This window comes from Physeter macrocephalus, chromosome 11 (assembly GCF_002837175.3).
Source record: "Physeter macrocephalus isolate SW-GA chromosome 11, ASM283717v5, whole genome shotgun sequence".
NCBI classification, from domain to species: domain Eukaryota; kingdom Metazoa; phylum Chordata; class Mammalia; order Artiodactyla; family Physeteridae; genus Physeter; species Physeter macrocephalus.
Window position 1 is genome coordinate 114,402,658 of NC_041224.1, and position 27,716 is coordinate 114,430,373.

The following is a 27,716-nucleotide window of genomic DNA, read 5'->3' on the forward strand; positions in this document are numbered from 1 at the left end:
CAGCTCATTTCTCAGCAGAAACTCTACAAGCCAGAAGGGAGTGGCATGATATACTTAAAGTGATGAAAGGGAAGAACCTACAACCAAGAGTACTCTACCTGGCAAGGATCTCATTCAGATTTGATGGAGAAATCAAAAGCTTTAGAGACAAGCAAAAGCTAAAAGAATTCAGCACCACCAAACCAGCTCTACAACTAACGCTAAAGGAACTTCTCTAAGTGGGAAACACAAGAGAAGAAAAGAACCTACAAAAACAAACCCAAAACAATTAAGGAAATGGTAATAGCAACAAACATATTGATAATTACCTTAAAGGTGAATGGATTAAATGCTCAACCAAAAGACACAGGCTTGCTGAATGGATACAAAAACAAGACCCATCTATATGCTATCTACAAGAGATCCACTTCAGACCTAGGGACACATACAGACTGAAAGTGAGGGGATGGGAAAAGATATTCCATGCAAATGGAAATGAAAAGAAAGCTAGAGTAGCAATACTCACATCAAATGAAATAGACTTTAAAACCAAGAATGTTACAAGAGACAAGGAAGGACACTACATAATGATCAAGGGATCAATCCAAGAAGATATAACAATTATAAATATATATGCACCCAACATAGGAGCACCTCAATACATAAAGCAACTGCTAACAGCTCTAAAAGAGGAAATTGACAGTAACACAATAAATAGTGGAGGACTTTAACACCTCACTTACACCAATGGACAGATCATCCAAAATGAAAACAAATAAGGAAACAGAAGCTTAAAATGACACAACAGACCAGACAGATTTAACTGATATTTATAGGACATTCCATCCAAAAATAGCAGATTACACTTTCTTCTCAAGTGCACAGAGGAGTATCTCCAGGATAGATCACATCCTGGGTCACAAATCAAGCCTCAGTAAATTTAAGAAAACTGAAATCATATCAAGCATCTTTTCTGACCACAACGCTATGAGATTAGAAATTACAAGGAAAAAAACGTAAAAAACACAAACACACGGAGGCTAAACGTTACTAAATAACCAAGAGATCACTGAAGAAATCAAAGAGAAAATCAAAAGATAGCTAGAGACAAATGACAATGAAAACATGACGATTCAAAACCTATGGGATGCAGCAAAAGCAGTTCTAAGAGGGAAGTTTATAGCTATACAAGCCTACTTCAAGAAACAAGAAAAATCTCAAGTAAACAATCTAAACTTACACCTAAAGGAACTAGAGTAAGAAAAACAAACAAAACCCAAAGTTAGAAGAAGGAAAGAAATCATAAAGATCAGAGGAGAAATAAATGAAATAGAAACAATGAAAATAGCACAGACCAATAAAACTAAAAGCTGGTTCTCTGAGAAGATAAACAAAACTGATAAACCTTTAGCCAGACTCATCAAGAGGGAGGATTCAAATCAATAAAATTAAAAATGAAAAAGAAAAAGTTACAACAGACACTGCAGAAATACAAAGCATCCTAAGAGACTACTACAAGCAACTTTATGCCATTAAAATGGACAACCTGGAAGAAATGGACAAATTTATAACCTCCCAAGACTGAAACAGAATAAATAGAAAATATGAGCAGACCCATCACAAGTAATGAAACTGAGACTGTGATTTAAAATCTTCCAACAAACAAAAAGTCCAGGACCAGATGGCTTCACAGGTGAATTCTATCAAACATTTAGAGAAGAGCTAACACCTATCCTTCTCAAACTATAATTCTTCAATATATGCAAATCAATCAATGTGATACACCATATCAACAAATTTAAGGAGAAAAACCATATGATCATCTCAATAGATGCAGAAAAACTTTTTGACAAAATTCAACAACCATTTATGATAAAAACTCTCCAGAAAGTAGGCACAGAGGGAACCTACCTCAACATAATAAAGGCCATATACGACATACAGCAAACACCATTCTCAACAGTGAAAAACCAAAAGCATTTCCTCTAAGATCAGGAACAAGACAAGGATGTCCACACTCGCCACTATTATTCAACATAGTTTTGGAAGTCCTAACCATGGCAATCAGAGAAGAAAAAGAAATAAAAGGAATACAAATTGGAAAAGAAGTAGTAAAACTGTCACTGTTTGCAGATGACCTGATACTATACATAGAGAATCCTAAAGATGCCACCAGAAAACTACTAGAGCTAATCAATGAGTTTGGTAAAGTTGCAGGATACAAAATTAATGCACAGAAAACTCTTGCATTCCTATACACTAACAACGAAAGATCAGAAAGAAATTAAGGAAACAATCCCATTCACCACTTCAATAAAAAGAATAAAATACCTAGGAATAAACCTACATAGGGAGACAAAAGACCTGTAAAGACAGTCTCTTCAATTAGTGGTGCTGGGAAAACTGGACAGCTACAAGTAAAAGAATTAAATTAGAACATTCCTTAACACCAACACAAAAATAAACTCAAAATGGATTAGAGACCTAAATGTAAGACCGGACAGTATAAAACTTTTAGAGGAAAACATCAGAAGAACACTCTTTGAAATAAATTACAGAAAGATCTTTTTTGATGCACCTCCTAGACTAATGGAAATAAAAACAAAAATAAACAAATGGGACCTAATGAAACTTAAAAGCTTTTGCAAAGCAAAGGAAACTACAAACAAGATGAAAAGACAACCGTCAGAATGGGAGAAAATATTTGCAAATGAATCAACAGACAAAGGATTAATGTGCAAAATATATAACCAGCTCATGCAGCTCAATATTAAAAAACAAACAACCATAGTATGGAGGTTCCTTAAAAAACTAAAAATAGAATTACCATATGACCCAGCAATCCCACGACTGGGCATATACCCAGAGAAAACTATAATTCAAAAAGACACATGCACCCCTATGTTAATTGCAGCACTATTTACAATTGCCAGGTCATGAAGGCAACCTAAATGCCCATCGACAGATGAATGGATAAAGAAAATGTGGTACATATATAGAATGGAGTATTACTCAGCCATGAAAAGGAATAAAATTGGATCATTTGTAGATACGTCGGTGGATCTAGAGACTGTCATACAGAGAGAAGTCAGAAAGAGAAAAACAAATATTGTATATTAACGCATATATGCAGAATGTAGAAAAATGGTACAGATGAACTGGTTTGTAGGGTAGAAATAGAGATACAGATGTCAAGAACAAACGTATGGACGCCAAGGGGGGAAAGTGGTGGGGTGTTGGGGGGCGTGGGGGTGGGATGAATTTGGAAATTGGGATTGACATATATACACTAATATGTATAAAACAGATAACTAATAAAAACCTGCTGTATAAAAAAATAAATAAAACTCAAAAATTAAAAAAAAATAAGTAAAAATAAAACCATTGCTTAAAAAAAAGAGAAAATACAATGTTGAATGAAAAAAAAAATCTAGACATTTACCGTAAAATTAGTGTTAAAATGTAAAAACAGACGAAAGAATCTGTGATGTAGAAGTCAGAATAGTAGTTACTTCTAGGTGTTGGCGGGGGGGGACTAAGTGAAAACGAGGTAGACACATATAGGGCACTGGCAATATTATCTTGATTTGAGTGGTATTTACATAGAATTTGTAAAAATTCATCAAGTTGTATATTTAAAATTGGAGTACTTTACTAAATGGATGTTATACTTCAATTTACAAGTTCAGGCAAAAATACATTAAAAATATCACTCACACATACATACCCGAATGCAAAAATATTAATAATGGTTATCTCTGGGTGGTGAGATAAGCAATTTTCATTTTTTTTTCTAGGCTTTTCTATAGTCCCCCCATTTAAAAGAAAAATATTTTAAAATCAAGAATGTTGCTATTGAAAATTCCCTGGCCGTCCAGTGGTTAGGACTCGGTGCTTTCACTGCAGTGGCCTGGTTCAATCCCTTTCTGAGAATTAAGATCCTGTAAGCTGCAGCATGGTCAAAAAAAAAAAAAAAAAAAGAATGTTGCTATCAATTTTAACATTCCCTCTAAACATTCATTAATCTTCTCTCTTCTCACACTGATAAAAATATGCATAATTTTTTTTCTTGACTCAGCGCTTTCACTGCAGTGGCCTGGGTTCAATCCCTTTCTGAGAATTAAGATCCTGTAAGCTGCAGCATGGCCAAAAAAAAAAAAAAAAAAAAAAAAAAAAGAATGTTGCTATCAATTTTAACATTCCCTCTAAACATTCATTAATCTTCTCTCTTCTCACACTGATAAAAATATGCATAATTTTTTTTCTTCCACACAATTTGTCCTCCTGCTGGATTTCAGGTTTTGAACAGCCCTGTTACTAGTTAAATGAGTATTAAAATCCAACTTTTGATTCCCGGCTAAAGAAATATAGACCTTATATTTACACTCTGAATAATATATAGTTGTCTAAGTGCAATGCACTTGTGTAAGCAGGGGAGATATATGTGTGTACACACACACACACACAACTTTATTCTCAACTCAGCAGCCAGTGCACTCCTCCCCCAAAAAGGCCAGACACATCACTTCTGCTCAAAACTCTGCAATGGCTACCCATCTTACCCAGAATAAAAGCCTAAGTCCTTATCAGGGCCAACAAAGTCCTCATTGTCTGGTCCTTTTTTTACATCTCCGGTATCCTTTCCCACCACTCTTCCCCCGCCCCCGGACTTCACTCCACCTTAACCACATGGGTCATCTTGCTAGTTTCTGAAGCCATCAAGCACGCACCTATTTGCCTTGGGGCCTTTTCCACTAACAGCAATGCCAGTGAGTTCTTCCTTCACACAAATAACTCCATTACCAAAACTTTGCTCAAATGTCCTCTTCTCAGTGAGACCTATCCTAACTATCCTTTTAAAAATTACAAACTATTCCATATCCCCATATACTCTTTTTTAAAAAATAAATTTACTTATTTATTTTTGGCTGCGTTGGGTCTTCGTTGCTGCGCGTGGGCTTTCTCTAGTTGCAGTGAGTGGGGGCTATTCTTTGTTGCGGTGCATAGGCTTCTCATTGCGGTGGCTTCTCTTGCTGCGGAGCACGGGCTCCAGGCGCGCGGGCTTCAGTAGTTGTGGCGCACAGGCTTAGTTGCTCCACGGCTTGTGGGATCTTCCCGGACCAGGGCTCGAACCCGTGTTCCCTGCATTGGCAGGCAGATCCTTAACCACTGCGCCACCAGGGAAGCCCTCTCCATATACTCTTTTATGTTTTTTGTTGTTGTTGTTGTTTTTTGCGGTACGCGGGCCTCTCACTGTTGTGGCCTCTCCCGCTGTGGAGCACAGGCTCCGGACGCGCAGGCCCAGCGGCCACGGCTCACGGGCCCAGCCGCTCCGCGGCATGCGGGATCCCCCCGGACCAGGGCACGAACCCACATCCCCTGCATCGGCAGGTGGACTCTCAACCACTGCGCCACCAGGGAAGCCCCCATATATTCTTAATTGCCCTAACCCTCCTCTACTTTTTTCTCTTACCACAACACTTAATCACTTTCTAACAAAAATTTCTTCTTTATCTATTCATACAGTTTCTCAATAATTTATTTACATGTTATTGCTTGTTTCCTCCCACCCTCAGACCCCAGAAGAATCTAAGTTTCATGAGAGCAGGAATATTTGATTGTTTAGTTCATGGTTATATCCCAAGCATTTAGAACAGTGTGTGGCAACTAGCAGGCCAGGAAGAAGGCGGGGGGGGGGGGGCATGTGGAGGGTGAGGAAGGAAGGAAAGAAAAAAAAGGCCTGTGGAAAGTTTAATGACATACATACAGATGAAAATTAGAAGGAAAATGGTGGTGACAAACGATATCTTATTAAGATTATAAATTAAAATTAGTGAAATATCTCAAAAGTACTCACTCAAGAAAACTTCTATACTCAGCTGAATTCATCACAATTATTTTCATACACATTTATATTCCCCTATTATATAATAATGTGAGTAAACTACAAGTTGTGCCTGACCCCAAAACAGGTATTTATCTACAATTAGATTTATCAAGTAGATCTTACCAGGCAGATCATGACTAGTCCATCATAAATACTTAAACTCTACTAAATAGCAATCTGCCAAAATTTCAACTTACAAAACAAATTAGCAGGTTTTTTCATTACAAGATTCACTACAGAATTTTTTTCAAGAGTTAGAACATTCAAAAGACTTCAATATAGCATGAGAAGTAGAGTGAATCTTTGAAGACTGAAATTATCATAACTTCCTCCCAGGAGTCAATGGCATCAAACCCTTTATTCAGAAGAAACCTAATTCCTATTATCATAATTTATAATATTTTTCTTCTACACAAGAAAATCTCCCCTTTCCTCCTTCCTTGCCTACACACACACATATATTAATATGACTGCACATTCATTAAAACTTTCATAAAGTTTAAGTATGTACTTTTAGGTAACCCAACATCAACTTGGAACTCTGAAGACATTCTCAAACTTCAATAACATACAGACCCCTTAAAAAGGAGAAACGTTCCTGCAGTTTCCAGTTATTTACAAAAGTTGTAATCCTAACGTTATTTAAACCTATGTAAACATAAACTTTTTAAAAATTAATTTTTATCACAGTATAGTTGATAAACATGAACCTTTAAGTAAACTCATTATACATACAGATCTTACATAAATATACAAAGTCAGATAAACCAAAAACCAAATACAAAACTTCTAAATAAAATTGAATTTAACACAAACACTTAAAAAAATAAATGTCATGGTTTTGCTGAATAAATCTCTGCACACAACACAAAAATGGCACTAACTGAACCACCATAAGCTTCCTTTGAGATTGGAATGCCTGTTCTACTAAATGGTAATAAGGCAGGTAAATTTTTCTCAGCTTCACATTATTATGAAACATTAATTCCTGATGCTAAAAAAGCATTTGGTCTTCACTTAACTCAAAAGCATCTTGTTCATTAAGACTAGTACTTCTATTCTTTTCCTTAATATTAGTCCCTAACAATCAAAACAGTAACACTTGGCACCACCAAAAACTAACACATATTCTATCCCCAGCATCAAGTGAAAGTATTCAATTATGACTCAGGTGATCCAGAACATGTTTAAGATAATCTACCATTGAAAATAAAATACTAAATTTAAAAATTGTAGGGTACTTTCAGACCTCATTTGATAATCATATGTTCACTGTATGATCCTGCCAGCAAATAGTGAAGAGTTTCCATTATCTGACAACCCATAGTCATCAGGAAGAAGTTTCCAAAGATAACTGTGGAATCATCTTCCAGAAAGGTTAAAAATAAATCAGATTCATCTGTCCGAAATGATTTCAGGACTGATGAAAATGATATACTCCAAAAGTTGGCTTTATTATTATTGCTGTTGTCATCCCTGAAGCATTTGCATACTGTTTACCATGGTTCCCAGGAGCAACAAAATGACTTTAAAGGCCATAAAAAACTCTTGCTCAGTTTCAAAACGCTAATACTCTTTTCTTAGAAATTATTATAAGAAACTAAGACAAGGAATACTGATAAAAGGATACTAGTTGGGAGTTTGGAGACCTACATTCTAATCCTTACTTGTCACTAACTAGCTTTATAACCCCTTAGCTCACTCATTCTCAGCTTACTCATTTGTCAAATCAGAGGGCTGAATTAGATGTCTTAAGATCTGCTAGTTGTAAATTTCAACCACTAAGATTAGCATTTCAGAATTCTATGATGACACTTCTGATATTAAAATGACACAAATCAAAACTAAAATACCTCAGTTTTTCAAAAATGCCTTAGGAAAAAATTGTCCATCTTATTATGAGTAAAAATGTATATAGTTCTTAAAAGAATTCTATTTTACAGCTTTCTCATGAGAAAAAACTTATTCATTAAAGTTACAATTTAAAAAAATTTTAGAAGAAAATTATAATTACAATAACTCACATAAAGCTATGTAGCAGACACTGATGTGCTATCCAGACCTCCCTTCAGAAATGAAGGATTTATTGTCCAGCTGCTGTCAAACAGCCTTCACCTTCACCTGTTAGGCCTTTTTAGGAATTGCCTCAGCTAAAGACAGCTGCATGCCCTAGGAGCCTTCAAGGAGGGACTGATCAAAACAGGCGTATAAGGGCCCAGCACCCTGTCACAATTTTGGACAACTCCACAGGTTATCCCAGCTTCAGAGTTTCTCAAGGGGCCAACAATGGCTTTTGTTGATAATACATTACAGCCCAATTTACCCCTTCTGCTTCCTTTCCATTCCTTCTACAGATGTTGATCCTAAGAACATTTCTGCATGCTAATCATAGTTAGCCTACCCAGGGACCCAACTTGCAGCCACTGGTGTTGAGAATGGTCCAAGAAAATAGGCTCTAAAATGAAGTTTTGGAGTTGGATCACCATCCACGTAGCCACCCAACTGGCAAAGGACACTATCGCTGGTGATGATAGAACAGAAACCGAGCACAAACTGGCAGTGCAATGGCTAAAAGTTCCATTGTTGGTAAACTGGGTAGTTATCCAGTGGAAGAGAATGCAGATGTTGGCAAACTTTTTTTTTTTTTTTTACAGGACCAGATAGTATTTCATATTCTGCTTTGTTGTTCTTGTTTTACAACTCTTTAAAAATAGGGCATGACAAAAACAGGCAGACCCAAGAGTGGGTCTGGCCAGCAAGCCAGTTTGCCGAACCCTGAACTTAAAAGGTGCAGTGTATCAGATATTTGAGAAATATAAGGAAAACAGTAATTATAAAGACCATGAAACTGGGTTGCTGTTGCTAAAGGCAATTGACTCTTCGGAAAAATATAACAAGAGGTTAAAATGAGTGATAGGGAATTAAAAACTAAATGTGAAAAAGCCAGAAGTTTCTTTGGTAGCATAAAATCTTTAAAAGCAGGAGGCCACAAAAGGCTAAGGGCCAAGACTTAATTGTAAGAGTGGCAGGGTCCCAAAGAAAGTTAAAGTCTCAATCTGGATAAGTCTGCTATGCCAAGGTTAAAAAAGAGAACATATTGGAACCCTGAAAAAATGGGATAGAGAGATGGGTTGATTAACCTGAAAATTCTCAATCCCCAGGCTCCTTGAGTCCTCTGAGCTTGGAGAAGGAATCCACACATCCTTATTAAGTACAACTGCTATTCTCATCGGCAAGAATTACCAAGTAAAGACCTCTGAAATTCTCTCCTTCAGAAAAGCAATGAGAACGCTGGCAAAAGCTGGGAGAATCAACTTTTTCAGAGCTCTGAAAATTACAAAGAATTGAAGCAATCTGGGGAATGTTTATTCACCAAATAATGGCTGAATCTTGGTAAGAACAGCAAGCTTTGTGGTGTTTAATTTACCCTATTTCCATTCTACCCCTTCCTACTTCTGTGAAAACCAACAGCCTGCAGTCACAGTGAATGTCAACAGCCACTGGGGGAGGGGGGGCAGAACAGGAATGGATCTTCTTAAAAGTCCCACTCCCAGAGAACTGTCATTATTTGACATGTCTGGTGGTTCCTTGGAAGACTCTACTACTACCAAAGTTGTCTTTATGTGGCCTGACTCTGAGCTCATCCAGAGCAAACAGCCTTCTTTCTGGTCAAAAACAGAGGCAACTGTCAAACACTGCAGCTGCCTGAGATTATGGACAATACTTGGGGCAAACAATAGCATAATCAAAAAGCTTAAAAAGAAAAGCTGGGGAATGAGATGTCCATGGGGGCTTTGGAAAGCTCAAATATATTCCTGGGAATCCACACTCACACATAACCTGTGTACATTCTCAGCAAAGACCTGAGAAAGCCCTAAACTCTCACCTCTGGCTAACCTTTAGGCTCTGCACAAGCAAGAAAAGAAAGCTAAGACAGAGTTGTAAATTGCCTAGCTGAGTGTTGAAGGCATGTCTCAACATACACATAGAGCCCCTTAGCAAAGACTGGAAGATTTACATGTTTCAGGCATCCAAGGAAACCTATGTCTATCCATTACTTTAACCACTAAGCTAACTGAGCAGAGACTTCAGTGACCACATAAAACAACAGAAAAACAGAGTTTATAGTATTAGTACCAAAAAAGTCACAGAAATAAATAAACAGATAATCAATCAATCTTGGGGAGAGGAGAGAATCCGATTTGTACAGTTGCTACATTATTTAAAAATGTCCAGTTGGCAAAAAATTAAAACCATGCAAAGAAAAGAAAGTACAGTCTACACACACACACACACACACACAGACAGACACACACACCACAGACACACACAGACACACACACACACACACACACACACACACACGTGGTGGGCTCATGCAGCAATATCCCTGAGGAAGCCCAGACATTGAACTTACTATACCAAGACTTTAAATCACTTAATTTAAGTTTGTTAAAACAACTAAAGCAGGATATGAGAACAATGTCTCACCCAAATTGACAATCTCAACAGACAAAAATTATTTTCTAAAAAAGATCAAATAGAAATTATAGATTTGAATAATATAGTAATAAAATAAAAAATTCAACAGAGGGGCTCAATAGTAGATATGAGCAGGCAGAAGAAAGAATCAGCAAACTTGAAAATAGGTCAACTGAGATCAGCCAGTCTCAGGAACAGGAAGAATAAAGAATGAAATAAAAAAATGATCAGAGACTCAGAAATCTGTGGGACACCATTAAGCACACCAACATACACATAATGAAGAGGAGACAGAGAAAAGGATAGACTATTTGAAGAAATTAAGGCCAAAAATTTCCTAAATTTGAAAAACACATTAATCTACACATCCAAGAGGCTCAAAAAACTTCAGGAGGATAAACTCAAAGGCATCCATACAGACACAAATTAACTGTTGAAAGCCAACGAAAAAGAGAAAAAAGTGACTCATCACAAATAAAGGATCCTTTCAAGATCAACAGCTGATTTCTCATCAGAAACCATGGAGGCAATGAGATGATATGTTCAAAGTGGTGTGGAAAAAAAAGACTGTCAACCAGTAATTCCATATCCAACAAGACTATCCTTCAGAATTGCAGGAGACATCCCTGATCAACAAAACTGAGTAAGCTGTTACTAGTAGACTTGTCCTAAAAGAAATACTAAGAGGAGCACTTCAGCAGAAATGAAATAACACTAAACAGTAATTCAAATCCCTATGAAAAATACAGAGCACCAGTACAAGTAACTTCATAGGTAACTATAAAAAACAGTATACATGTATTTGTTTTTCTCTTTTTCTTCCTCCCCTCTTATTTAAAACACAAAAACATCAAGCAATAATTAGAAAGATGGTTGATAAGTATACAATGGATAAAGATGTAACTTGCAGGATAACAACACAAAGGAGGGGGAAGGGAATAGAGCTTCATAGGAAGAAAGTTTTTATATACTATTGTAATTGAATTGGTATTCAAATTAAAAATGGTAATGACAACCCCCAGAACCATAACTAAGAAAATAGCGACAGCAAAAACACAGTAAAAGGGGACTTCCCTGGTGGTCCAGTGGTAGAGAATGTGCCTTGCAATGCAGGGGACGTGGGTTGGATCCCTGGTCAGGGAACCAAGATCCCACATTCCAGGGGGCAACTAAGCCCGTGAGCCACAACTACTGAGCTCGCACACCTCAACTAGAGCCCAAGTGCCGCAAACCACAGAACCCACATGCTCTGGAACTCGTGTGCCACAACTACAGAGCCCACATGTCCTGAAGCCTGCAAGCCACAACTAGAGAAGAGAAAACCCGCACACCCCAATGAGAGAAGCCCGCACACCGCAACGAAAAGTCCTGCGTGCCTCAACGAAGATCCCATGTGCCACAACTAAGACCCAACACAGCCAAAAATTTAAAAAAATAATCATCTTTAAAAAAAAAATACATTAAAAGAACAACAAGGAAGTTAAAATGGTACGTTAAGATATGTTTAATACAAAAGAAGGAAGGGAGAGGGCTTCCCTGGTGGCGCAGTGGTTGAGAATCCACCTGCCGATGCAGGGGACATGGGTTCATGCCCCGGTCCGGGAAGATCCCACATGCCACAGAGCAGCTGGGCCCATGAGCCATGGCCACTGAGCCTGTGCTCTGCAACGGGAGAGGCCACAACAGTGAGAGGCCCACGTACCACAAAAAAAGAAGGAAGGGAGAAACAAAGGTATCTAATCTCAGCAGTGATGTCTTCCCCAAGGAACCTTTGAAATAGTAATCTCTTACACACAGATCCACTCCTTATCATCCTTCTCTCTGCTTTACTCTCCTCTACAGCACTTATCCTCATCTGACAAACTTTTCTTTCACTTATCCCCTTCCCTCTATAGCACTTAACCGTACCTAACAAACTTTTCTTTCACTTATCCTCTTTCCTCTATAGCACTTATCCCTATCTGACAAACAAAATTTTCTTTCTCGACCCAGTAGAATTTAACCTTAACGAGGGCAGGAGTTTTACTTTGTTTATAGCTTTATCCTCAGTGCCTCACACACACCTACTGAGTGCTCAATAAACATCCAATAAATGAACAACCAGTAGAGATAAGCCTTATAGGAAATGTCTCCCATTTTAAGAGTGGCCCGGGCTTCCCTGGTGGCGCAGTGGTTGAGAATCCGCCTGCCGATGCAGGGAACACAGGTTTGTGCACCGGTCCGGGAAGATCCCACATGCCGCGGAAAGGCTGAGCCCGTGAGCCATGGCCGCTGAGCCTGCGCGTCCGAAGCCTGTGCTCCGCAACACAGCAGCGAGAGGCCCGCGTACCACCAAAAAAAAAAAAAAAAAAAAAAAAAACAAAAAAAAAGGAACAAAAACAGAGTGGCCCAAGAAAAACAATATATGTCTACATGTACAATTTGTAGATTTAGTAGCAAGAATATAAAGAACTCCCCATCTGATGGGTTTGCTATTTTCTCTGTTAAGTAGGAGGTAAAGACATCTGCTGAGTCAGAGGGGGAGGTGGTAGTGTTGAAGATTTACAGAGAGCACCTAGCCCTGCACATTTCTGTTGAAATTAGTATCTAAATCAAATTCTGATAGGTATTATTGGACACTGTTGCCTTAAATCAGCAGTCATGTGATTTCATGTAAAACTCTACACCAAAATTTCATGCATTCTTATAACAAAAACTGGGGCTTCCCTGGTGGCACAGTGGTTGAGAGTCTGCCTGCCGATGCAAGGGACACGGGTTCGAGCACTGGTCTGAGAAGATCCCACGTGCCGCGGAGCAACTGGGCCCGTGAGCCACAACTGCTGAGCCTGCGCGTCTGGAGCCTGCGCTCCGCAACAAGAGAGGCCGCAATAGTGAGAGGCCCGCGCACTGCGATGAAGAGCGGCCCCCACTTGCCACAACTGGAGAAAGCCCTCGCACAGAAACGAAGACCCAACACAGCCAAAAATAAATAAATAAATAATAATTAAAGAAACCCCCCGCACAGAAACGAAGACCCAACACAGCCAAAAATAAATAAATAAATAATAATTAAAAAAAAAAAAGTGCTCACACTTTAGAAGGATCAGTAAAAAGAAATGAATGTGTAGAACTCAGTTTGAAAAGAGTGCCATACCAGATGAAGAGTCTATAAAATATATCAATTTTTTCCCACTGAGAAGATATTTATTAAACACAAATTTATATCAAGATTAACTTTTTTCAACCAGCTTTTAAGTGGACCTTTTCTTTGTTAAAAAAACGAATTGTATGAAACTATATGTTAAAGATGTTTCCATAATACCTTACATTTATATAGCGCATTAGTTTTCAAAGTGCTTTCACATGCCGTCTCATTTAATCCTCACAACACCCCTGTGAGGTAGGTACAGCAGGTATTATCATCCTCATATCAGGATGAGGAAACTGAGGCAGAGAGAGGTTAAGTGACTTGCCTAAGATCACACAGCTGATAAGTGGCAGAGCCAGGACAAGAAATCGAGTTTTCTGACTCCTCATCCAGTACTCTTTCCACTACAACTACTGCCCCCAATTATGAATAATGTACTGCGTATCAAAATTGAAAGGTTATTGAAGTTCATTTCAGTGATATCTTAACAGTAAAGTTAAATGAGAAATACGAGAACAGTAGGTCTGATGGTTTTACTTGACATAATAAAACTAGTGCAAAACCACTTTTGTCTAATTATGTATAATCTTTTGGTCCAAATACATAAAATATGCAATATTTACAGCATTTTCCTTTTTTATTTTTGTAAATGCAATGCTTTAAAACACGTTATAAAGCACCTTAGTGAAAACAGTCTACAAGTAAAAGTACAGAAGTAGGAAAATCCTACCCATACCACAGCTCACTAACGGATTTATAATATGGACTCACCAATACCTCAGTTTATACCTTTACAAATAACCAACTGAGAAACAAATACTAAACTTATATTTTTGATATTCATGTGTGGAAGCCTTAACCAAAACTTCAGGCAATGTCAACATCCTTTGAAGTGTTTCCTCAATCTTAGATATTGGGGAGACAGGAATGAGAAATACTGCTTTAATTCTTTTTACAGTATTAATAATGGTTTAAATTGATTTTTAACACTAATAATCATTTTTTTAAGAAAATTAAAATGACCTACATAAATAAGGGCAGTTCCAACTACAGCAGAAACATTCTTAGCAAACCTGATCAAACATTTCAATAAATTTCATGGGACGTGATTCACAAAAACAAAGTACACACTGCCAAACAGTTAATAACACTATCCAGTAGTGGTGTATAATGCAAACTTCCAGGTGAAGGTGGAAGTAGCAAATGGATTCATCTTCATTCATGGTTAGCTGAAAAAAATGCTTTATCAAAAACAGTATCAGAACATTTTCTGAAACTGTATTTCAGTATTTAGCCTTCAATCAGACCTGCTATGTGTTTATTTTAGGTGATGTGTAGGTTTTGTCCAGGCAGCAGGTTGTAACTCCCACCAAAATTTATCCAGGAAAAAAAAAAAGACTTAAACTTCCTAGACCACTGACATATCAGCCAGAATCTACTTCCTTGACATCACTGTCTGTATCCTAACTCGGTTCAATACAAACTGTCTTATATACCCACCAGCAATCCAAGTTGTGGAGCTGAGAACTAAGGTGAAGACAGGGTCAAAGTTGTAGTTCAAGAACCTAACTGCCGGGCTTCCCTGGTGGCACAGTGGTTGAGAGTCCGCCTGCCGATGCAGGGGACACGGGTTCGTGCCCCGGTTCAGGAAGATCCCACATGCCGCAGAGCGGCTAGGCCCGTGAGCCATGGCCGCTGAACCTGCGCGTCCGGAGCCTGTGCTCCGCAACGGAAGAGGCCAAGGCCACAACAGTGAGAGGCCCGCGTACAGCAAAAAAAAAAAAAAAAAAAAAACTAACTGCCACACCTTGTACTCAGTTCGATTTAGGGTAAATCTTTTCATAGAAAAAGTTCTGTGCAAGGATGTAGAGGTCTCCATCTTTTTTTTGTACAGCATGGGCTCTGATTAACTGGAACTGCTCTAGTGCCAACTCATAGAACTCATTCTCCATTTTCCAAATGTCAGACTGCTGTAGTTTTGCAATCGTTTGTTTAGTAGGGAGTTTCTTCTCTGTGGTTTTCCTAAGATGAGATTTCTTTCCTGTACGATAGCGTTCTGTAGCACCGCTGAAGAACCAGGGCGAAGCTGCCTCCAATAACATGATAAAATCTTCAAGCTCTTCAATAACTCCCACCAGAAACTATTCATTAACTAGGTTATATTTGGCTTGATCCATAGCCCACGTGCTTCCTACATTCCAAAATCCTGAGCTGTGGCCACAGAATGGGATTTGAAGCCAGAGCTTCTCTGGAGCACAGTCTGAGACACCCTCAGCTACACATTCATCAAAGGTCTTTTCGTCCCCTTGTTTTCGTCTTCTTAACCCCGGTCTATAATCATCTCCAAATCTCAGAAAGAGTAAGAAACTAGCCTCTCAACAGGATCGCTTATGACATTAATGTAAATTGGCTTCTTCTTCACACCAAATTTTGCAGAAGCCAAATAAGAAATGTGCCTATGATAAAACCCTGGTTTCATCTCTTTCCAGGAAGTTATATTCTTTACAAAGCACACCTGATCTTGCAGTGACATTACTGGATTATTTTTGGTAGTGTTGATGTGAAGAACATGGTATTTATTCTTTGCACATAGATCATAAGCAATATTGGTAAAAGAGGTGCTTGCAGTTTTGGGGACTCTGTTATAAATGACCACCATGTCCTCTTTCTCATCTAAAGCTGCATCTTGCCAAGGGCTATCCATCATATGTTGCTGCTCAATCTCTTGAACTTCATGTCCTGCAATAGCCCTTTCTAGCTTCAACTCGGACTCCTCCAGTTTCTGGATCTGGTTCTCCAAGAAGAGCATCTCCACTGCGAAGGCCACCACCATCAGCAGCTACAACCTGGGCGGCATCATCATCCTGAGGAGCCCCATGAAACCTGCTGATCGCAATCAAGACATACCACAGGGGGCGGGGATAGGGGCCCAGGAGGCGAGGGAGACGCCGGGAAGAGCCCACCGAGCCAGGAGAAAGGCAAGGTGAGCGCGAGAGCAAGAGAACCACCGCAGCGACCCCCCTTCTTGCCTCCCCAGTCCCCTGCCGCTAGGCGCCAGCACCTACGCTGCCGGTGCCACTTCTCCTCGGTGACTCCATGGCCGCCCCCACAAAAGCCCGCGCAGCAAACACAGCGCGAAGCGGCTGCCCGGCTCTCGTCTCCCTCTACCGCCTCAGTCCCCGACCCCCACGCCCGCCTGCCCACCCGCCTCCCTCTCTTCCTTCCTTCCCTCCCTCCTTTGCTCGCTGCCGCCCTCTCCTCCACCAGCGCTGCGGCTACAGCTGCACTGCCCTCGGCCCCGAATATATCAATTTTATTAACAAGTAAAAATCAGTTATATCAATAGAAGTGAAAGCAGAGTCTTGAAGAGATATCTGTACACCCATGTTTTAGCAATATTATTCGCAATAGCTAAAAAGTGGAAGCAACCCAAGTGTCCATCAGCTGACAAACGGGTAAGCAAACTGTGGTAATGCATATAATGGAATATTATTCACCCTTAAAAAGGGAGGAGATTTTGACACATGCTGCAACATGGATGAACTTTGAGGACATAATGGTAAATAAAATAAACCAGTCGCAAAAAGACAAATACTGAATTATTTCACTTACATGAGGTACCCAGAGTAATCAAATTCACACAGACATAAAGTAGAACAATGCTTACCAGCGACTAATGGGACAGGGGATAGTTATTGTTTAATATGTATAGAATTTCAGTTTTATAGCATGAAAAGTTTTAGAGATGGATTGTGGTGATGGTTGCACAATATGAATGTACTTAATACCACTAAAGTGTATACTTAAAAATAATTAAGATGGTAAATTTTGTTGTATATTTTACCACAATAAAAAACTGGGGCGGGGGTGGTGTATAAGGGACTTCTCTGGTGGCACAGCGGTTAAGTCTCTGAGCTCCTAATGCAGGAGGCCTGGGTTCAATCCCTGGTCAGGGAACTAGATCCCACATGCATGCCACAACTAAGAGTTCGCATGCCACAACAAAGGAGCCGGCGAGCCACAACTAAGGAGCCTGTGAGCCACATCTAAGACCTGGCACAACCAAATAAATAAAAATTAAAAAAAAAAACTGGGGGGAAAAGTCAGTTATTTTAATATGTATTAAAGGGCAGCATAAATGACATACTGTTACTTTAAAAGAAAAAAAACACTTTTTTCTTTAGCGACTGAATTTAAATAAAAAGAAATTTATACCAGATGCCATATATTTGTTTATACCAGACAGCACAACAGAAGCTAAAGGTGTGACATACCACTGGCTTAGAGAAGGGGACTTAAAAAAAAAAACTCAACCTGGTTTACAAAAACTAGTATTTAAGGACACCAGAAACAGTGAAAACAACAGTACAGAACTAAAGGACACTACAAACCAGAAAGATACAGTATGGTTAAAGGAATAACTAAAGAAAAGTCAAGGAGCTAAAATTTATGTAAGGCTGGTAAACTGGAAATAAGAATCTAGGGAGAAAGTGACCACAATGGAAGACATAAGAAATCCTGGAAAGAATTAACAAGACTTGAAGAAAACTAGAGTCCAGAAAGTTCAGCAGAGACAGAATATTATCCTGCAGGTAGGCTCTAAACAAAATGCAACACAAGAATAGTAAATTATTTCTATATAGATATATTTTGAAAAAATGACAATGATGGACATTTGAGACTGAAAGAAGTCTATACAAGAACTCAGAGAATAATAACTGAGAGAACCAATTACAAACAGTTAAAGATTTAAGAAAACAAGCCTGTGGAAAGGCTAAAGATTAAAATTCCAGTCAATGACTTTTAAAAACTAATATTAGGAAGAAGGCCATTCTGGAAAAAATGGAAATGAAAATGAGTTTTAAGAAAAGAGGCAAAAAGGGTCACAGCTGCCATCCAGCCTTACAGTACTTTACTTTTAAATACAAACAGACAGTCAATGGTCACCAATACGTGAGGACAGCATGAGGTAAGAAAGAAGGGAAGCAAAAGAAAAAGAAGAAATTCAGAGAAAACTGACAATTAAGGGAAAGAAAACTTCAACAACAAATATATATATATTAAATAAAAACAGAATACCATTCTTTTTAAAAATTCAAATAAGAAAATACCTTTACAAATTCAAGATAACAGGACTGAAAAATATAGTTGAAGAAAGTATCTCAGAAAACAGACCAAAAAGAGAAAATCAGGAAACAGAAGAAAAATTTTAAATCAGTAGGTCCATCATCAACTGAACAAAAAAGTGCCCTAAGGACTCGGGACTACAATAACCCTTCTCAAAAAAGATTAGTACTGCCTCTCCCAAGGGGGTGTTTGGAAATATCTGGGGACATTTTTAGTTGTCCCCAAAACTAATGGGTTATTCTGGCATTTAGTGCTGGGAGCCAGGGTGCTCAAAGCCCCATAAGCACAATACCGTCAAACACAAAAATGGTACTACCTAAATGCCCACAGTGCCCTCTACTGAGAAATACTGGATTAAGGAGAAATTCTCTCAACGCCTGATACGATATGCATTTTCATAAAATTTAACAACACCAGTATAAACAAAAGATACCTAGAAAAAAATTCAAATCACATACAAAAAAAAAAGAATTAAGAACCTGAACAGCGGGCTTCCCTGGTGGCGCAGTGGTTAAGAATCCGCCTGCCAATGCAGGGGACATGGGTTAGAGCCCTGGTCCGGGAAGATCCCACATGCTGCGGAGCAACTAAGCCCGTGTGCCACAGCTACTGAGCCTGCGCTCTAGAGCCCGCAGCCCACAACTACTGAGCCTGTGTTCTAGAGCCCACGTGCCACAACTACTGAGGACTGGGCGCCTAGAGCCCATGCTGCACAACAAGAGAAACCACTGCAATGAGAAGCCTGTGCACCACAACAAAGAGTAGCCCCTGCTTGCCACAACTAGAGAAAGCCCACGCACAGCAACGAAGACCCAATGCAGCCAAAAATAAATAAATAAATTTATATAATCAAACTCTTCAAAAGCAACATTGAAAGTTCAAAGACAAGAAAAATGTCTTTGAAATGCTGATGGAAACTTATTTCCAGGCAAACTACCAATCAAGTGTGAAAATAAAATACAGATTTTTTAAAAAAGATACAAGTCCCTAAAATTTACCTCCTATGCAACTTTTCTCAAGAAACAACCAGATAACGTATTTCAGCCAAACGAAGGACTAAATAAGCCAAGACAGGAGGCAGAAAGGGAGCCAGTGGGAAAAGAAAGGGGGTGGGGTGGGGGTGCAGGGGATTCCCTTTTTGAAAAGAGTACAGAAGTTACAGAATAATTCTACAAGTCTTAAGAACAAGTCTAGATCAGAACAAGGAGAATGACAGTTCTGCAGTCAAGTTCTCCCCACTCCAATCTCTCCATACACGAGGCAGAACTAACAGATAATGTGATGTGCTTGAGAGTTTGAAAACCCCGACAGATTTTTAACACCTTTTGGAAAAACAGCAATAGATACATAGAAAACTAAACTAAAAATGGAGGCAAGTAACTCCAAGAAAAACAAAAAGTTGTGCAGAAAAGGAACAGTATTCACAGTATACTTTTTGACTCACAAATTATACTATACATAATTTTTTTTTTTTTTTTTTTTTTTTTTTTTTTTTGGCAGTACGCGGGCCTCTCACTGTTCTGGCCTCTCCCGTTGCGGAGCACAGGCTCCGGACGCGCAGGCTCAGCGGCCATGGCTCACGGGCCTAGCCTTTCCGCGGCATGTGGGATCTTCCCGAACCGGGGCACGAACCCGTATCCCCTGCATCGGCAGGCGGACTCTCAACCACTGCGCCACCAGGGAAGCCCCATAAATTATTATACCTGACTCAGAAAAATATTATTTACATGGTCACAATAACGTAAAAGCTAATGATTTAACTAACTTTATTACCTATACTGAAATATGGTATGGAGATGTAAGAGATGTGATAAACCGTCACAGCATATATAGAGTAAGGTACTATATCCATGGTTTCAGGCATCCACTGGGGGGTCTAGAATGTATCCCCTGCAGATAAAGGGAGACTACTGTACAGAAAAAGTTCTGAAAAGATATACACCCAAAATGCAATGCTGTTCCTAGAAGATTAAGATTACCAAAAAGGCACTACTTTATTTTTTGACATTTCTGTAGCTTAATTTTCATATATTACTTTAACAATAACTAAGAATTAAAAAGTAATGTAAAAGGCTTTGCTGGTGGTTAAGAATCTGCCTGCCAACGCAGGGGACATGGGTTCGAGCCCTGGTCTGGGAAAATCCCACATGCCGCGGAACAACTAAGCTGGTGTGCCACAACTACTGAGCCTGCGCTCTAGAGCCCGCGAGCCACAACTATTGAGCCCATGTGCCACAACTACTGAAGCCTGTGCGCCTAGAGCCCGTGCTCCACAATGAGAAGCCTGCTCGCAGCAATGAAGACCCAACACTGCAATAAATGTAAAAAAAAACACTAATGTAAAAATTTACAAAATAAATAAATGCAACTAAATCCAACCACAAAAAGATTTAAAACATCAAAAAATCTTCATGAGTAAAACACGGTATTTGTAAGTTTTTAAAGAAATCAGTTAAAAAAGAAAATGGGGAAAAGATAAACTAGTATATAAACTCATTAAAAATACTAAGTTCAACTTGCTGTTTTATGATAAAGTATTTTTCAATGGTGTCTGTTCATGTGTCTCCCTCTCTCTCTCTTTATATATATGTGCATAAAGAAACACTTCAGGGGGCTTCCCTGGTGGCGCAGTGGTTAAGAACCCGCCTGCCAATGCAGGGGACACGGATTCTAGCCCTGGTCCAGGAAGATCCCACATGGCGTGGAGCAACTAAGCCCGTGTGCCACAACTACTGAGCTTGCGCTCTAGAGCCCACAAGCCACAGCTACTGAAGCCCGCAGGCCTAGAGCCCATGCTCTGCAACAAGAGAAGCCACCGCAATGAAAAGCCCGTGCACCACAACGAAGAGTGAAATATCCATTCCAATAACAGAAAATCCCTACTTTATGTTTGCTGGGCCTTTTATTTTTTTTTTTAATAGGGAAAATAGAAAGGTTGCCAATAATCCCATCACCCAAAAATCACAAAGGTATTTAAAAACATTTGTACTGGGTTGTTCAATATAATTTTTAACATAGCTGATTTAGCACATAATATGGAACTATGCTTTTCAGTTAATCATAAGTATTGCCTAGTCATCAAATATTCTTCATAAAAATCATTTATTACTATTTGAGGGAAAAAGTAACCTCCACCCCCATGCATTAATCCCAAGCACAGATACATTTTAACTGCAGCTGTGATCACTCTTATACTCTATTTCCCACAAAGTGGAGACAGGACTAAGGTATTTTGAATACCTTATAATAAAAAACAGAAAGCTTGGTTTCATTCCAATATCAAATGAGGGGATGAGGGAAGAGTAGTCATTCACTACTGGTATTATCTCCATCGTGTGGGCTTTGTTCCGTATGGTACTACAAAAATTACAATTCAGTTTCTTATATCTAACAGCTTAATTGAACATTCTCAGCAACTTCACTCATTTAATAAATATCTAGCAAACACCTATTATGTGCCAGACCCTTTACTTTCACACTGGGTATACATTAATTTTTTAACAAAGACAGGTCCCTCCTCTCAAAGAGCTTACAATTAATCTTAAAAGTGTGCGTGAGGGGAGAGAGACAATTTTTAAAATTACAAGTTACATTAAATATTAAGAAGAAAATGACCAAGGTGCAGTGATATACGCAAAGTATAAAGATTCATAATTATATACTTTCTAGAGTCTCGACCCCACCCCCACCCTCTCTTATGAAATATATGCTTATGGAAGTCTGGTCCACTTTTTTTTTTTTTTTGGCCACTCCGGGCAGCATGTGGGATCTTAGCTCCCCAACCAGGGATCGAACCCGCGTCCCCTGCACTGGAAGCATGGAGTCTTAACCACTGGACTGCCGGGGAAGTCCCTGGTCCACTTTTTAAAGCTCTGGGAAAAAGCAAAAACACAAATGTCAGTTTAGGCCACTCTGAAATAGTTTTATTATCTGAGACAACTGTTGCTGGCATATTTTCACACCCATCCACTGTTTCTCTATCACTGCCTTTATTCCTCTTCCCATCTACCCCACCCCCTTTTTTTTCTGTTTCATCTTTTCGTTTTGTCTTTCTCACTCCTTTGTTCCTCAGGATTTCAGTAACAGACTTACAGCTTAAATGAAACAGGATAACTAATGGCTTTCATAGCTAAAACATTTGTGACCCGTAATTCAGACTTGAATGCAAGCCATGAAATTAAAAATATTACGAATTTGTATAATGCTGTTAACTGCTAATATTATAATCCTACAAAACAAAAAAGCAATATAATAGAGTTTATTTTTGGCAGAAGGCTGGTTGGTTGCTCACACATTTAAGAACACAGTTACAAATGTTTTCTGAAACTTTAACACAACCATTCAGCAATAGTGGAGTAATTAAATCAACTATGGCATGTACACAAAGTAGAATACTACTACTACGCAGCTGTTATAAAAAGTGAGAATGGGGCTTCCCTGGTGGCACAGTGGTTAGGAGTCCGCCTGCCGATGCAGGGGACACGGGTTTGTGCCCCGGTCTGGGAAGATCCCACATGCCACGGAGCAGCTGGGCCCGTGAGCCATGGCCGCTGAGCCTGCGCATCCGGAGCCTGTGCTCTGCAACGGGAGAGGCCCGCGTACCACACACACAAAAAAAGTGAGAATGTTCTCTACTAACAGACTCAGAATAATCTCCAAAAAATGTTAAATGAAAAAGCAAAGTGAAAAACAGGTATATAGTTTACAAACTGTTGTATCAGAAAGGAAAGAAAATCAACATACATATTTGCTTACTTCTATTTGCATAAAGAAACACTGAAGGGATACATATAGTACTACTAATAAAAGTGGTTACTAATGTAGGACACTAAGGGTGGACAGGCTCATGGTAAGTACAAGATTTAATTTTGAACCATGCATTAACTATTCAAAAAATAAAGAGTCTGAAAAATGTTATAATTAGAATTTTTAAAACTTTTTTTTACAAAATCTATCTAAACATGATCCAAAATTTCACACACATTTATAATTACTTCACTTATATATAGCCTTTTAAATCTTGTGACACTGACCCTATTCGATAGTCATTTGTTTACAATTCTTTACCACGGAGGTGGTCCCAATGAACACCAGGTACCAGTATTACCTTAAGATGGTGTAACATATGTCAAAAGCAACTCGGCAGCACCCGGCTTCATTACCTATTTACTGTTTTATGTTGAACAAGTTATTTAAACTCTTGCCCATGTTTCCTTCTCTCTAAAATGGAAATACTTGTTATCTATGATTTAGGGATGGTATACAAATTAGAATGATTCCAAACATACAGAAAGCACTCATTAAATGTTAACATGTACTATTATTAATAGTTCTTTCTATGGACATGTAATGCTTTCATCTATGTAATCAAACACCACAGGGTGTTTCAACTGAATCCAACAAAAATTCGCAGCATATTCAAAACCAGCAAGTTCCCGTTAACAAGTAGCTTCAATTTACTGGAAAGCAGAAAATGAAAATAAAAAAGAAAATTGCAACGATGTAATCATACACAGTGCAAGCCACTGTGAATGCAGAGAAGGGGTGATATATTGCTCAAGTTTAACATATCAATAGGAGGAATGACAATGTTAAAGGGAAAGGGGATGGAGAGCTGGATTGCACAGCAACGAAGACTTAACGCAGCCAAAGATAAATAAACTTTTTAAAAAATTAAAAAATAGAAGAAAAAAATAAAAGAAAAAAGAGAGATTATTATAAGTACTTCTTCAATGTGCTTATTAACCAGGTACCTTCAGATCGGTGAGAATTTTTTCAATCCATGTTGTCACAACTACTATGCCTTCCACTGTCTCAGAGCCCAAAGACGATGCTTTGAGGGATAATTCTTTCATCACAGATTCCAATACTACAAACGTAATGGGTTTCCTTGGCTTCTCTAATTTTCTTCGCTTACTTGGTGGTGACTGAAAGAAAAAGAAGGCATGGGAGAAGAGGGAAGGTTATCCAAATAATTAAATCTCATGCCTTATAATGAATTAAGCTTGGGAAATATCCATGACCTCTGCTACTAATCACAGAGCACTAAAAACACAAAGGCCTTTGCATATTTATTTTAAATACTCAAAACAACCCTGCAAAATGGGTTTATCATCTCCCCATTTTACAGAAGGGAAAAACTAAGATACAGAGAACCTATGTAATCAGCTCCAGGTCGCACAGTTAGTATTTGTCAAGTTAGGATTTGAACCCCAAAGCCAAGTTCTTTTCTGCCATACCATGCTGCCTGTGTTCTGGCTATCAGTATGTAACTCCTCCACTTACTAAATGTCTTTAATCTACCTGTTGTGCCCAAAACAGGCCTGTGCAAGTATTTTTTTCATGGTACCTCAAGGACCCCAAGGGCATTGTGTTCCTTTCTATAAAGAAATGCATGGCTTAAAATCACCACCTTGTAGCCTGAGTTTATACTTGCCAAGGCTTGAAAGAAAGCAGCTGGTGAGCCACAGTTTGGGAGATCCCATGCTAGGAATGACCAGGGCCACCAGAATTACATGGGCGGAAAAGGACGCTGAATCTTGGTTAACATTAGGGCCAAGCCAGTGGCTAGCTAAGCACTGCCTCTCAGCTGGGGAGAGGGGACACCAGTACCGAAGAGAACAGTGGATTTGAAAGCTGGTTCCACATAACTCAAGGTTGTCGTCTTTCTTTAAATTTCAAGCTTGGAAAGTGATTTACACTCTACCCACTAGAGGGACTCAAGTTCCATTTTAAAAACCAAGTGACACTGCTGTACTTTTAAAGTTTATTTCTTTAAAGTAAAAACTTGCTAAATTTTTTTAAATGACTCAGCTAAGACCAGATGTATTATGGATACTTTAAGAGACAGACTTTCAGACAACTTTTATCAAAAGTTAAAAAAAATTAAGCTAATTCTAAGGTTAATGGGTCAAAATGAGCAGGATTTTAAGAAGAAAGGCTCAAAAAAAGAAAACACCTTGTCAGCTTTGAAGATCTTCTCCTAAAAAAAAGCCTCTGATAATTGTGCTGCTAACTCCAATTCTGCCTGGAAACAGTGACAGAGCACGTCCATATACACACATAGTCAGGTCCAGTTACTGGGTGAGGCCTTGTAGGAACTAACCAGCAACTCCCTACCCCACACATACACAACAAAATATCCAGTTTATTCTATGCTAGAAAACTTTTAGATGGTATTTCTTAGAACCAATCTACATTTTCTCTTTATACCAGATATTAACTAATAAAAAATGGAAATTAAAGAACAATAGAAAACAACCTTAGAAGAAAAGGACCAAAAACAAAGGGTGTGTGTATGAGTCAGAAACCTGCTCTTGAGAAATGAATGGTGGACTCTAAGCCCTGAGTCTGAACTTGCTCAGTTAACGTTTCAGACAAGATGAGACAAATTCATGTTGACATTAAGATAGTAGTATTGTTATTACTCAATCACCCAGCATAAGAAACATAATTTCTACAATTACGGACAGCCTAACACTTTGCACTAAGGAGCTTAAGATATGATTATTAAGCTGGGGGTGAAAAAAGATGGTGGTGTTGTAGGAGGAGGATGGGTGAGAAGAATCAGATTCCCTTTCCACTTCCTGACATCCAAGGCTGTTAACATGGAAAGGTCACCGTCACAGGGCCATCCCTGACAGCACACCAAAGGTCATCTACAAATATGGCTAAAAGGATAACGCCCCATCTCTCTTCTGACAGAGATGGTAATCATTTGTGCTCACAAATTCCAACCAGCAAAGTGAAGATATTGCCGTGTTTCTCATTTCCTGCACTATTCTTCTCCAAAAGTAACAATGGATTCATCATCATTTCTAGAACTAAAGGAGAAAAATGCATCCTCACCATACTTAACAAGAGCTCTATCAAGGATCCACTTTACAAGTTCTAAGGGAGTCGGAAACAACAAAACAGTTTATTGCTTTGTTACACCAGTACTAAAACGAAACCTTCTCTATCTCATATATGGCGCCTTTACCTTGCATCCTGGCTCCAGTGTTCCATATACAATGGTCAATCAACAAATCTGGTATTTCTGAAGATTTTTAGTGAATTGTTTTAATACACACATTCTCAGGATTGTTTTAGTTTTACTCTATAATAGAAACTAGGTAGGCACTCAAAGAGACAGATAATTTATACTTTAGAAATTCTCAAAGTTTTTAAATGATTAAAGATTAACTTAAGCCTGGCTTATAGCAACCATTCCTCTCCCTTTCTCATTCGTACTGTAAATTCTTAGTAGGCAGGGCCAGAGTAAAATACAGGAGCAGGTCTTAAAGAAATTAGTAGTTAAATTCAACCCCACAGGTTCAACAGGGGAAAGGAGTGCTCTTGGCTACTGCACTGGGGCTTTCCCTGCTCTACCATACTTTGAATGGCTACTGCCCCAGGTCCTCCAGGAACAAGCAGAATGTCTGTAAACTGTTATTCAGCACAGGCTGTCATTTATGGAGAAACAAAGCCAAGCAGCCAACACTGACACCTGGATGGAATACACACAGGAGGTGTGCTGGGAAGGACAGTCAGACCATCTTGCCTTATTCATAGGTGTATCAGCTCTGCTGCCATGAAGTAGACAAAATATTTTGTTGTCTAAAAGTGTGGCTTCCTTATTAACAGCCCAGTGGCATTTCTGTTGTTACCTAATCTGACAGGTTACTGTTTCTAAAATGTCCTTGTAATCATTCCTAGATATATGCAAAAACAATAAAAAGTAAAAAATCAAGGGGAAGAAAAGTTTATGTAGAATGCTACCTATCTAAGAAGGGGTGGCTATAACTACATGTGTATTTCTTTATATTAAAACAACCAAACAAAAAACAATGGAAGGATAAATTATAAAATCATTTAAATAGTAACCTGAGGAGAAGAGGGATTGATTGGGGTGAAAGAGACAAGAGAAAGAAGCTAGACTTCTGACAATATCCCTTTCAATATTTGATTTTGAAACAATGGGTAAATATCTTTTACAATTACAAAACAAAATTAAATAGCACAAAAAGAGGCAATCCCTAAAAATATAAAGTAGAATGAAACAAATGAACATAACTGTGTACGGCCTTGGTGGCATAAACCCACAAAAAGGAAACATTCCAAATGACTTTAAAA

The 27,716-nt window shown here is 38.7% G+C and overlaps 1 protein-coding gene and 1 pseudogene across 1 annotated transcript in view; both read right to left on the reverse strand.

Annotated features, from left to right (window-relative positions):
* The window catches only part of STRN3 (striatin 3), a 138,689-nt gene that overhangs the window by 97,533 nt on the left and 13,440 nt on the right, over positions 1-27,716 (reverse strand). The window lies entirely within an intron of this gene.
* On the reverse strand, positions 15,290-16,530 carry LOC102974244 (heparan sulfate 2-O-sulfotransferase 1-like; annotated as a pseudogene).